The sequence below is a fragment of the Aethalodelphis obliquidens genome, unplaced genomic scaffold (assembly GCF_003676395.1).
Source record: "Aethalodelphis obliquidens isolate GAN/ISIS:26980383/991018 unplaced genomic scaffold, ASM367639v1 scaffold3, whole genome shotgun sequence".
Classification (NCBI taxonomy): Eukaryota; Metazoa; Chordata; class Mammalia; order Artiodactyla; family Delphinidae; genus Aethalodelphis; species Aethalodelphis obliquidens.
The window spans coordinates 3,108,322-3,118,183 of record NW_020837947.1 but is presented as its reverse complement, the minus strand read 5'-3'; the positions used below and the strand labels follow the sequence as shown (position 1 = coordinate 3,118,183).

The following is a 9,862-nucleotide window of genomic DNA, read 5'->3' as shown; positions in this document are numbered from 1 at the left end:
GAGCGAAAAGAGCTAGTTTCAGAAGACTGTGTAGGATAAGATTCCATTTATATAACGCTCTCGAAATGACGAAGCTATAGAGATAGAGAACAGATTAGCAGTTGTCAGAGCGAGAAAGGGAGGGAGCTGTCTCTCTTAAAGGGGGAGATCCTTGTGACGGAGCTGCTGTGCACACTGATTATGATGGTGGTCAAACAATTCTACTCATAGGTTAAAATCGCATGGAACTAAATACGCAAACAAGTGAAAGTAAAACCTGTGAAAGCTGAGTAAGATGGTTTGCTTATATAATGTTGATTTCTGCTGTGATACTGTTCCACAGTTATGCAAATTGCTACCACTGGAAAGACTGGATAAGGGGTATAGGGGACCTCTCTGTATTATTTTTTACAAATGCATGAAGATCCACATTTATCTCGAAATAAAAGGTTTTAAAAATATGATTTCTTGGCCGGTGTGCAGAGACGATCCCGGGACAATAGTTTCGCAGATGCATTCTGCCTGAGGTTTCCACCTGAAGCGCCCCCTGGCAGAGTGAGGTGAGTGAAGGATCAGCTGCACTTGCTGACGTGTGGTCCTTGATTTCACATGCAGGTGAGGCTCAAGGGCAAGGCAAGACCAGAGGTTTTGACAGAGCCAGTTGTGCTTAGAAGTCATGTAGTTCTTGCTTGGCACTAAATCCATCCCTTCTAATCTAGCAAAAGACACCCTTTAACCACATTCACCTAGAATTAAATGCGCTTGTGTCCTTTAGTACTGAGAAAGCACTGCTATTTTGATTTCTTTCATAGTGTTTGTATCAATGTCTAAATTCTTCTCCAACGCAAATGTTCCAGTTTAAATGGAAAAGTCAAAAACATTCAGTTGACGTTTAAAAATCCCAGTTTGCAGTTAACTGAGCAATCCTGATTGTGAGATTGGACGCACCTGTGTTCACACTCCCCCTGCAGGTCCCTGCACTGGACAACAGGAGAGACAAAACAAGCCAGGCTTCCAGCCCTGGATCATTAGAGCACAGCGTCCCACCCGAGGAGGATCAGACGTTACACGTCAGCCCACCTAGCGCCAAACATCCAGGACCCTCAGGCAGACTCGGCTGTCCTTATCCTCAGATGACTTCACAGTTCACTGCAAACTCTTTAAACCTCAGAGCTACTGCAAATCATTGTTTTCCCAATAAGGATATTCTACTTCACGTCAAAAAGGATTTAATTTTCTAATAGAAATAGGTTGCACTTCTACAGATTTTGCAGTTGCACACCAAGGCCTGCTCAGGGAGGGAGAAAGGTTGCTGGGTTTTCCTCCAGCTACTATAGCTATAGAACAAACTTATTGGAAGGATACTAAGATCCTTCAAAAAGTTTAGGCCAGCTCTTAAACTACCAGTAATTCAGCCAAAGAAAGTAATTAAGGATGCAGTTAAAGATTGGGCTATAACAATTATTGTTACAAATGGCCTAAAAGCCAACAACAGAAGATTGGTTAAATTATTCACATGTATATATTAAAATGATAACATGAAAGTATGTTAGTGATATGGAAAGATAATTATAATACAGTAAGTTTTTTAAAGGCAGTTTATAAATATAACCACAATAAAACATTATTTTTGGAAAAAATATAAATGTGTAAATGACTATATGCAGAAAGTTTGAAGAACGTTCACAGTTATTCTATGTGTTGGTCTGTGGGTGGAATTCAAGAGGGCTTGCATCTTCTCTTAGTTATGTCTGTATTTTCTCACTTTTCTTTCATTCATATTATTAAGGAGAACAATATAAATTAATTGTATTTTAAGTAATAAATACATATATACACAAATTATATGTAATATTTAAAAGGTACGCTATATAGTTAATATTTATATATAATATTAATACATAATTATATATATCGTATACATTATATATCAAAAGTAAGTATATTAAGGCTCAGACTTAGGTAGAAAAGGGGAAAAGCACTGGACATTTGTGGGCATCTCACAGACACGTGTTCAAGGGTCTTCATCTGAGTCAGAAATGAGATCTCAAAGTTCCCTGCAGGAGAATCATTTTTATTTACCCTATGAGCAGATTTATTGAAGGATGAGACTAAAATAGGGTTTGAGGAACCAAACAGAGCCCAAGAGAAGAGTGGGCTTGTATGTGGTTGCCACAGAACCTTCTGGAAGCCTCTGCAGAATTAGCGAGCAGTCAGGCCAGCAAGTGCTCGGACACCCTCCATCTAACTGCAGAGCACAGGGCCGTGGACTGCTCAACCCCTCACTCTTGATCTAGAGGGGCCCTTAAGCCTTGCTAGAACTAAAGGAAAGAAGTGTCTTAAGAGTGACAATGACGGAGCCAAGGGGGAAATCTCTTGCTGGGCACTCACTCTGCAGGGAAAGGAGGCGAGCTGTCTTCATCTTTGAAAGCTAGTGGTGCCGGCACCCAGGGTCGGCCTCGAGGTCCCGGTGTCGCTGGCTCCCCTACATTCGCAGTAACAGACATTTGTCGGGCACCTTCTTCTAAGTGTTAGGGACTATGGTAGATGCTGTGACCTCAAAGAGGAATGCGTATGTGTGTATATGTTAATCCCAACATCCTAATTTATCCCACCCCCCTTTCCCCTTTGGGAACCATAACTTTGTTTTCTAACCAACAATGACCTACTTACTATACAGCACAGAGAACTAGAGCCAATGTTTTGTAATAACCTATAAGGGAAAATAATTTGAAAAAATATATATATATATACACACATATAACTGAATCACTGTGCTGTACACCTGAAACTAATGTGACATTGTAAATCAACTACACTTCAATTTTGTTTTTTTTTAAAAAAGAGGGATAAGTAATTACTCAGACGCTGAACACCGAACGCCCAAAAGCGGTTTTGGGGGTTGGAAAAGTGAGAGCTTTGGACCTTGTGACTGAGAAGCTTCCCTCCTGTCTGCTGCGATGACAGAAGAGGAATTAAACAGTGGGGAGAGGGCACGGGAAGCCACAGAGCTCTACGTGCAGCCAAACTGCTCCCATGAGAGCTGTGTCCTTCCGCAAGGGACTGCCTCTTTGAGCTCCTGATTTCTTGCCTACCAGGGAAATAATCCCTCCCTCCTTAGGGCTGTTGGGAGGACGGCCTTAAACCCTGTGCATTAAGTCCATGCACACAGTAGTTGCTCACCAAGAAATTAATTCCAGCCACAGCCTTGCTGTTTGTAGGCATCCAATAACTGACTATTAGTAAAGTGGTTGGTGTAGGGAACAAAATGAAAGAAAATGAGACGTTTGTAAAGCTTCCTCCTCTGTAGATTACATTGCATGGTGGCTGGAAAGTGCGTGGAAACCAGGAAGGATGAAGGATGGGGCAAATGCCTCCTCCCACCTCACGTTTGCTTGTTTCTGGGAAGGGCAGAGTTGGTATTGATCCAGCGAATACTGTTGCACTTGCCCTGGTATTCGGGATAAGTTCCACATTTCTTGTGGAACATTCCTGTGAGGACATTCCTGTGAGGTACCATCAGAAGCATTCCAATAGGAGTGACCTTGACACGCCCTCAATGTAGCAGCCGTCCTGTAAGCAGGGAGGTGGGCGCATGCCTTGAGTTTGCTATTAGAAAATCATGATGGATAAACAACAAGGTCCTACTGTACAGCACAGGGAACTATATTCAATATCCTGGGATAAACCATAATGGAAAAAAACATGAAAAAAGAATATATATATAACTGAATCACTTTGCTGTACAGCAGAAATTAACACATTGTAAATAAACTATACTTCAATAAAAAAATAAAATAGAAAATTTTTTAAAGAAAATCATGAAAAAATATTGAAAGGAGCAGAACCTTATGGTACTTCTCCCCCCATGTCCTCCGCCCGCCTTTTGTCTGTAGAAAAACTCTAGTCAAAGAATAAGTTTAATCAGAGAAGTGAGAAAATACAGAAGCAAAGTAAAGCAGTCAAAGAACACAAAATAATAATAGTTGAGTCATTAAGCAAAGTCAAGGACCTTGAACTCCTCCTCGAGGGCTATAGATAATATTCTGAGCCCCATCCTGTGAGCTGTCTTATAGATACTGAAACCCCCACCAGGTGGAAGAAGTTAACTACATGATGAGCAGACGGTAGCCACGACAAAAACTGCCACAATTCTGAGAACCGGCCTCAAAGAAATGGGAAAAAACCAACCCTGGAACTGAAGACTAACTGTACTTAATACAATCAAGATGAGCATGACAATTTCAAAATGACTGTCAGAGCTGACTGTGCTGTTTCTGCATGGAGCCCCCTCCCCCCTCCTATACACCCCTCAAATTTCCCTTTAAAAGCTCTTGCCCACTGTTGGTCAGTGGGGAGTCAGCCTTTGGACACGAGTCCACCCTCTGCCCCAGTTGCCAGCCTCCGGAATAAAGCAAACTTCCCTTTCCACCAATCTTGCCTCTCAAGTATTGGTTTTCCAGTGGCCAGCAGCTGGACCCGACTTTCAGTAACAAAACCGTAAATAGGATAAAACGCCAACAACAGCAATAATAATAATACCTTACTTTTGGATAAAAACTTCAGTTTGAGCAACACTTTTATACAAATTATTGCATTTATCACGTTTCATATAACCCCATGTGATATATAACAGGCAGTATACTTCCATTACATTAAAGGGGAAAACGTGTAACCAAGTGACTTCCTCAACGTAAAGCATGCAAGATGGTGGCAAATTCAGGGCCCAGAAAGATTCCTATGTGTGAGACACTGCTTCCATGAAGCTACAAACATGGATAAGATGTCGCTCCTTCCCTGAAGAAGTACACGATCTGGTGGTGGATGCAGAGGTGTAAACCAACACGTGAAAAGGGCCCCAGAGACATGAAGGTGGTCGCTCCAGAAAGGAGAAGCCCACCACCAGCAAGAGAGGGCAGGGAAGACTTGGCCAGTGAGGCCACGTTTGGGTTGCTTCCTTGAAGAATGAGAAGATTATAGGTAGAGCAGGGAAGAGGGGAAGGATGGGAGGAAGTGGTTCCAAAGGAAGAAGAAGTGTGGGCAAAGTTCCAGAGACACCAAAGCACTGAAGGTATGTGTGCGTGTGAAGGACGTAGAAGGTTTCTGGAAAAGCGGGGCTAGGCGACAAAGGCCATCGCGTGCACCCAGAGGAGATCTGACTTTATCTTACAGCCAATGGGCAGCCACTGTTGGTTTTAACCAGGAGAAAGACAGGATCAAATTTGAATTTGGAACTATTTTGACAGTAGAGAGGAGATGAACTTCTTTTTTTTTAATATTTACTTATTTTCCTTATTTTTTTGGCTGTGTCGGTTCTTAGTTGTGGCACAGGGATCTTTCGTTACGGCACGCAGTCTCTTCGTTGAAGCACTTGGGCTTCTCTCTAGTTGTGGTGTGCGGGTTTTCTCTCTCTAGTTGTGACACGCAGGCTCCAGGACACGTGGGCTCTGTAGTTGTGCCACGCAGGCTTAGTTGCTCTGCGGCATGTAGGATCTTAGTTCCCCGACCAGGGATCAAACCCGTGTTCCCTGCATTGGAAAGCAGATTCTTTATCACTGGACCACCAGGGAAGTCCCAAGAGGAGATGGACTTCTAAGGGAGGAGATTGTTGGCAAGAAAGCCCAGGCAGGATATGATTCTGGTCTAAACTAAGGCAAGGATCATGGAACTTGAGGAGAAGGGATATATTTTTTTTTAATTTTTAGGAAGATTTAAAAATTTTTACTATAGGGGATATTTTTGAGAGATCTTTCTAGGGCGGAAAAATAGAGGGTCTGGTAATTATTTGGATATAGGTAGTGAGAGAAAGAAATCAGGAAAGATTTGAGGTTTTCAGCTCATAAATTTTGGAGGATGGTAATAATTTTAAGAAGAAAAAAAAGCAGATGGGGCAGGGAGTGAAGAGGAGGAATTGGGAAGAGAAGGTAATACATTTAGTTTTGAGCAATTCTTTACAACTTATGAAAGAAATATCTATTGGAATTTATTTATTTATCTATTGGAAGAGTTTATTTATTGGAAGAGTATATGTTAAGACGTTGTTACAGGTTCTACAGTGCTTGGCACATAGTAGGATTCAATAAATATTTGTTGAATGAACGGAGAGTCAACAGTAATTATTCAGTGAAAGAATAGTGAATAGTCATTTTGACAAACAGGTGAAAACCAGCTGAGAATAAGCTGCTGTCAGTTATACAAAGCTTGTCGTCAAGAGCAGCAATTCACAATTTAAACATAAAATTACCCAAGTTGTCTAAACAGGATATAACTAATAATTTACTTGCACTAAGCCAAACTGGCCTTTTCATAAGTGCTAATAACAATAGTCTTGACAATTTCAGAGATTCTTACCTCTCAAGTCTTAAATTCAGGACCCTGTAAACCAGCTTCTGCTGTATGACGTCAGATAATAAATGTTTAAAAATCCAGACATATGCACAGATCCTATGCCATAGATGGATCATAAGTCATTCTTTCCCTCTTAATCTCTCTCCATAAAGACTTTAGAAGTCAAACACTGGTCTATAAATATCAAAAGTCTAAATATACTGCATTCTCACCTCCCCAGTAAGTCAAGAAGATTTGCAAACTGAGTCAAGAGCTTTGGCACCCTTGAAGCACAACCATGAACACGTCGGTAACTCGAGGTAAAACACCCAGATGAAACCAGCTCAGAATCAGAACAACCCGATGACATAACCAGAACAGCTGGTCATCAAAAGCTAACACGGTTTCATAAAACTATAGTATAGAATTTATTAGCAGTTATGGGCACCCCTGAATAAATTGCAGAAATATGGTTAAGTCTTCAACTCCAATAGAGAGGACATCAACTCATATCTCTTGCTGTTTTCATTAAAATAGCTATTCTGTATATAATTTACCTATTTTATTGAAATGCTATATATTTTTGAATGAAACCATGCCAGAAAGATGACTTTAGGCTAAAATGTTACTAAGCTTGGAAGAGTTTGAGGTGAGGACACCCTGGGCCCTAGTGCTCATTGGATGATGGAGCCCTCCTCCCTGGGCTACTATTTCAGTTCAGGGAACCTGCCCAGGGCTTTCTTCAGGGTGGGGAGCCCTGATGTTTTCCAAAACACTTGTCTCTGAATCCCTTGAAAGCATGTACTCAGGAAATAAAGTCTGGAAGTAATCAGGGTATAACAATAACAGGTTAACTGATCTGCATGTGTGTGGAAGGGCACACTGGATAAAATGGGAGAGAAAATTCTGTTTAGAGATTGGAAATGAAATTTTATTTGGAGAAGTAAAATCTTCAGCACATTGGATGTATATACAAGAATATTAATTGCAGCATTGTATACAGCCTCAGATAACTGGAAGCAAAGTAAATGACCATTGATAGGAAAATGAATAGAATGTAGTACAACTACAGAATATTATGCAGCCAGTATGAAGAATTAATTAGAGTATATCAGTTTACTTAGTGATATTTCTAGGAAGTACTGTCACTTGAGCCAAGGCATACAAAACATGTATAACCTAAAAGCTGTGTGTACTATATACGAATATCCCTTTCTTTCCAAATCCTCTTCTTGAGTTCAGATAACAAGTTCAGATAATGAGATTTCATATAGTGAAGGATACCTGTACATGTATATGTGTATATATTTACATCTATAAATCAACAAACAGCATTATGAGATCCCCTTTTTTTTTTTTTTTTTTTTTTTTGCGGTACCCAAGCATGTGGGATCTCCCTGGACCGGGGCACGAACCCGTTTCCCCTGCATCGGCAGGCAGACTCTGAATCACTGAGCCACCAGGGAAGCCCAAGATCCCATATTTTTGCATGTATAAAAATATCTGTGTAAACACATATAATAAATTTCTATATTCAATTTTTAAAAAGAAGAAATGAAACAGATGAATTGTTTACATTTTATCATTTGTTTTCTTCTGGTATTTTCATTCCTGTAAAATAAATTCTATCTATACTTTGTATAGATAATGTTTGAAATATTACACGTATTATCTTGTCTTCATAATAATCTTCAGAGGGAGACTAGGTGAGAAAAATGGTCCTCCTTGAAGTTAAGTCACTTGCTTAAGCTCACATAACTCAGGACCGGATGGTAGCCCAAGTCTGCCTAGCTCCAAAACCCTCTTTACTCCTCACAGGAGCCATAAGACCTCCATGGAGAATCAGACAGAATCAGCTCCAACAATGGAAGCATCCTTTGCCACTGAATATGTTGATTACTCCAAGTACAAACCACCTCCGGTTCTTGGGCCCTGGGACTGAGGCCCTGGGAGTGAGGAGGTCATAGGATCCTCAGCTCTCAACAATCCCACATCTGCACAGTGGAGGCAACTGGTAAACCTCACAGCGATGACAACCCACCTTTAAGCTGGAGACACCTGAAGCTGAGCACATGGGCGCCAGCTGTTTTTTTATTCAAGAGGATTTACCAGGTGTCTCCTTCGCATTCAGAATAAAGGCTCTTTCAGCCATATATTATGGCATCTTTAGCACATTTCCACTCTGTAGCACCCAGACTCAAGCTTTTATTAGACTGAGTCTTTGCAGACAGGGTTGGCCTGAATCAATGTGGAAAAAGGAAGACTATTAAAACACATGCAGTGGAAGCTAATCCAGGGAGCACACAGACGTACTGGCAGCTGCTTGCCTACAACCAGGCCAAGGAGAAAGCATAATCAGGGAAAAGTGACCAAATCCATTTCCTATTGGAAGGTGGAACCAACTGGAAAGAGCAGCCCTGCCTCTTATACATTTGCTCTTGGAAAGTTCATGTGAGGCTCTGGTGCAGTTTTCCATCGTGATGAATCTGCAGGACTGGTGGTCCCACTCTCACTTACAGCACTGATACATTTGGGTGTATGGTTCCAGGATTCACTTCGTCACTTTCTGCAGACATGGCCCACAGAGCAATCCTTTCCAGGCTCTGATCCTCTTTCTTGAGGACCCTTCTCTGGCCTGTGCCTCCCTGCAGGTTCTCCCTAGAGCTCTGAGCCATTCCACCCTCAGCCCATAGCTTCCATTTTTTAAAAGGTCTTGAACGAAGTGAAACGTGATTAGTTACTGGGAATGAGCTAATGATGTGCACAATTCCATAACCTTTGTCACTGATGAAATAAAGGAATAAAGCTCATTTTCTCCAGATTTTGATGCAATAATAGCTCATTTTTTTCTATGAAAACGTGTTCTATGAAAAGCACAGAACTTAAATTGCTTCATCTTCATAGTGTCTTTTCAAGAAACATCATCCAACATCAACCTGAGAACTGCCTGCAGGCAGTAGAGTGGGACGGTTAGGAGCCCCGACTGGGATTTGCCCCCAAATCTGAAACTCAGTAGCTGTGTGATTTCTGGCAAGTTACTTAAACTCTTCCTGCCTCAGTGTCCTCATCTAAAAGAGGGATAGTAATATTACCGACTTCATAGGGTTGTTGTAAAGATTGAGTGAGAAAATGATCACTCAGAATGATGATCGGTAAATGAGAGCTATTAATAATTCATTAACAGTAAACCTGTAATAAGGAAAGTGTGACAAGTCTGCCTGAAACCAACAGAAGTCTCTCCATTTCTACAGCCATGAAGGTACTGTCTTGCAAGAGGTACAGAGATACCCCTTCATAAACTGTCTACCCAAACCAAACTTATTCCAGTCCTTTGAAAACGCTCCAGGCTTTGCTGCCCTTCCACACAGAGTCTGTCTTCCACCTGCAATTTCCCCTCTTCTCGAGGCCAGACTCAAATACCGCACCATATGTGATGACTTCTGGGAGACGCCAGGCAGAGGGATTCTCTTCCAACTCACGTGGTCTTTGTTCTCTTCTGCATCCATGTAGCATTCATCTTGCCATGCTGTTTGCACGATGATTTATGAGTTAGATG

General features: G+C 41.4%; 1 pseudogene; it reads right to left on the bottom strand.

The window, feature by feature from the left end:
* Nucleotides 1-7,856: 7,856 nt before the first annotated feature.
* Nucleotides 7,857-9,812, bottom strand: LOC113606268 (putative transcriptional regulator encoded by LINC00473; annotated as a pseudogene).
* Nucleotides 9,813-9,862: the final 50 nt, after the last annotated feature.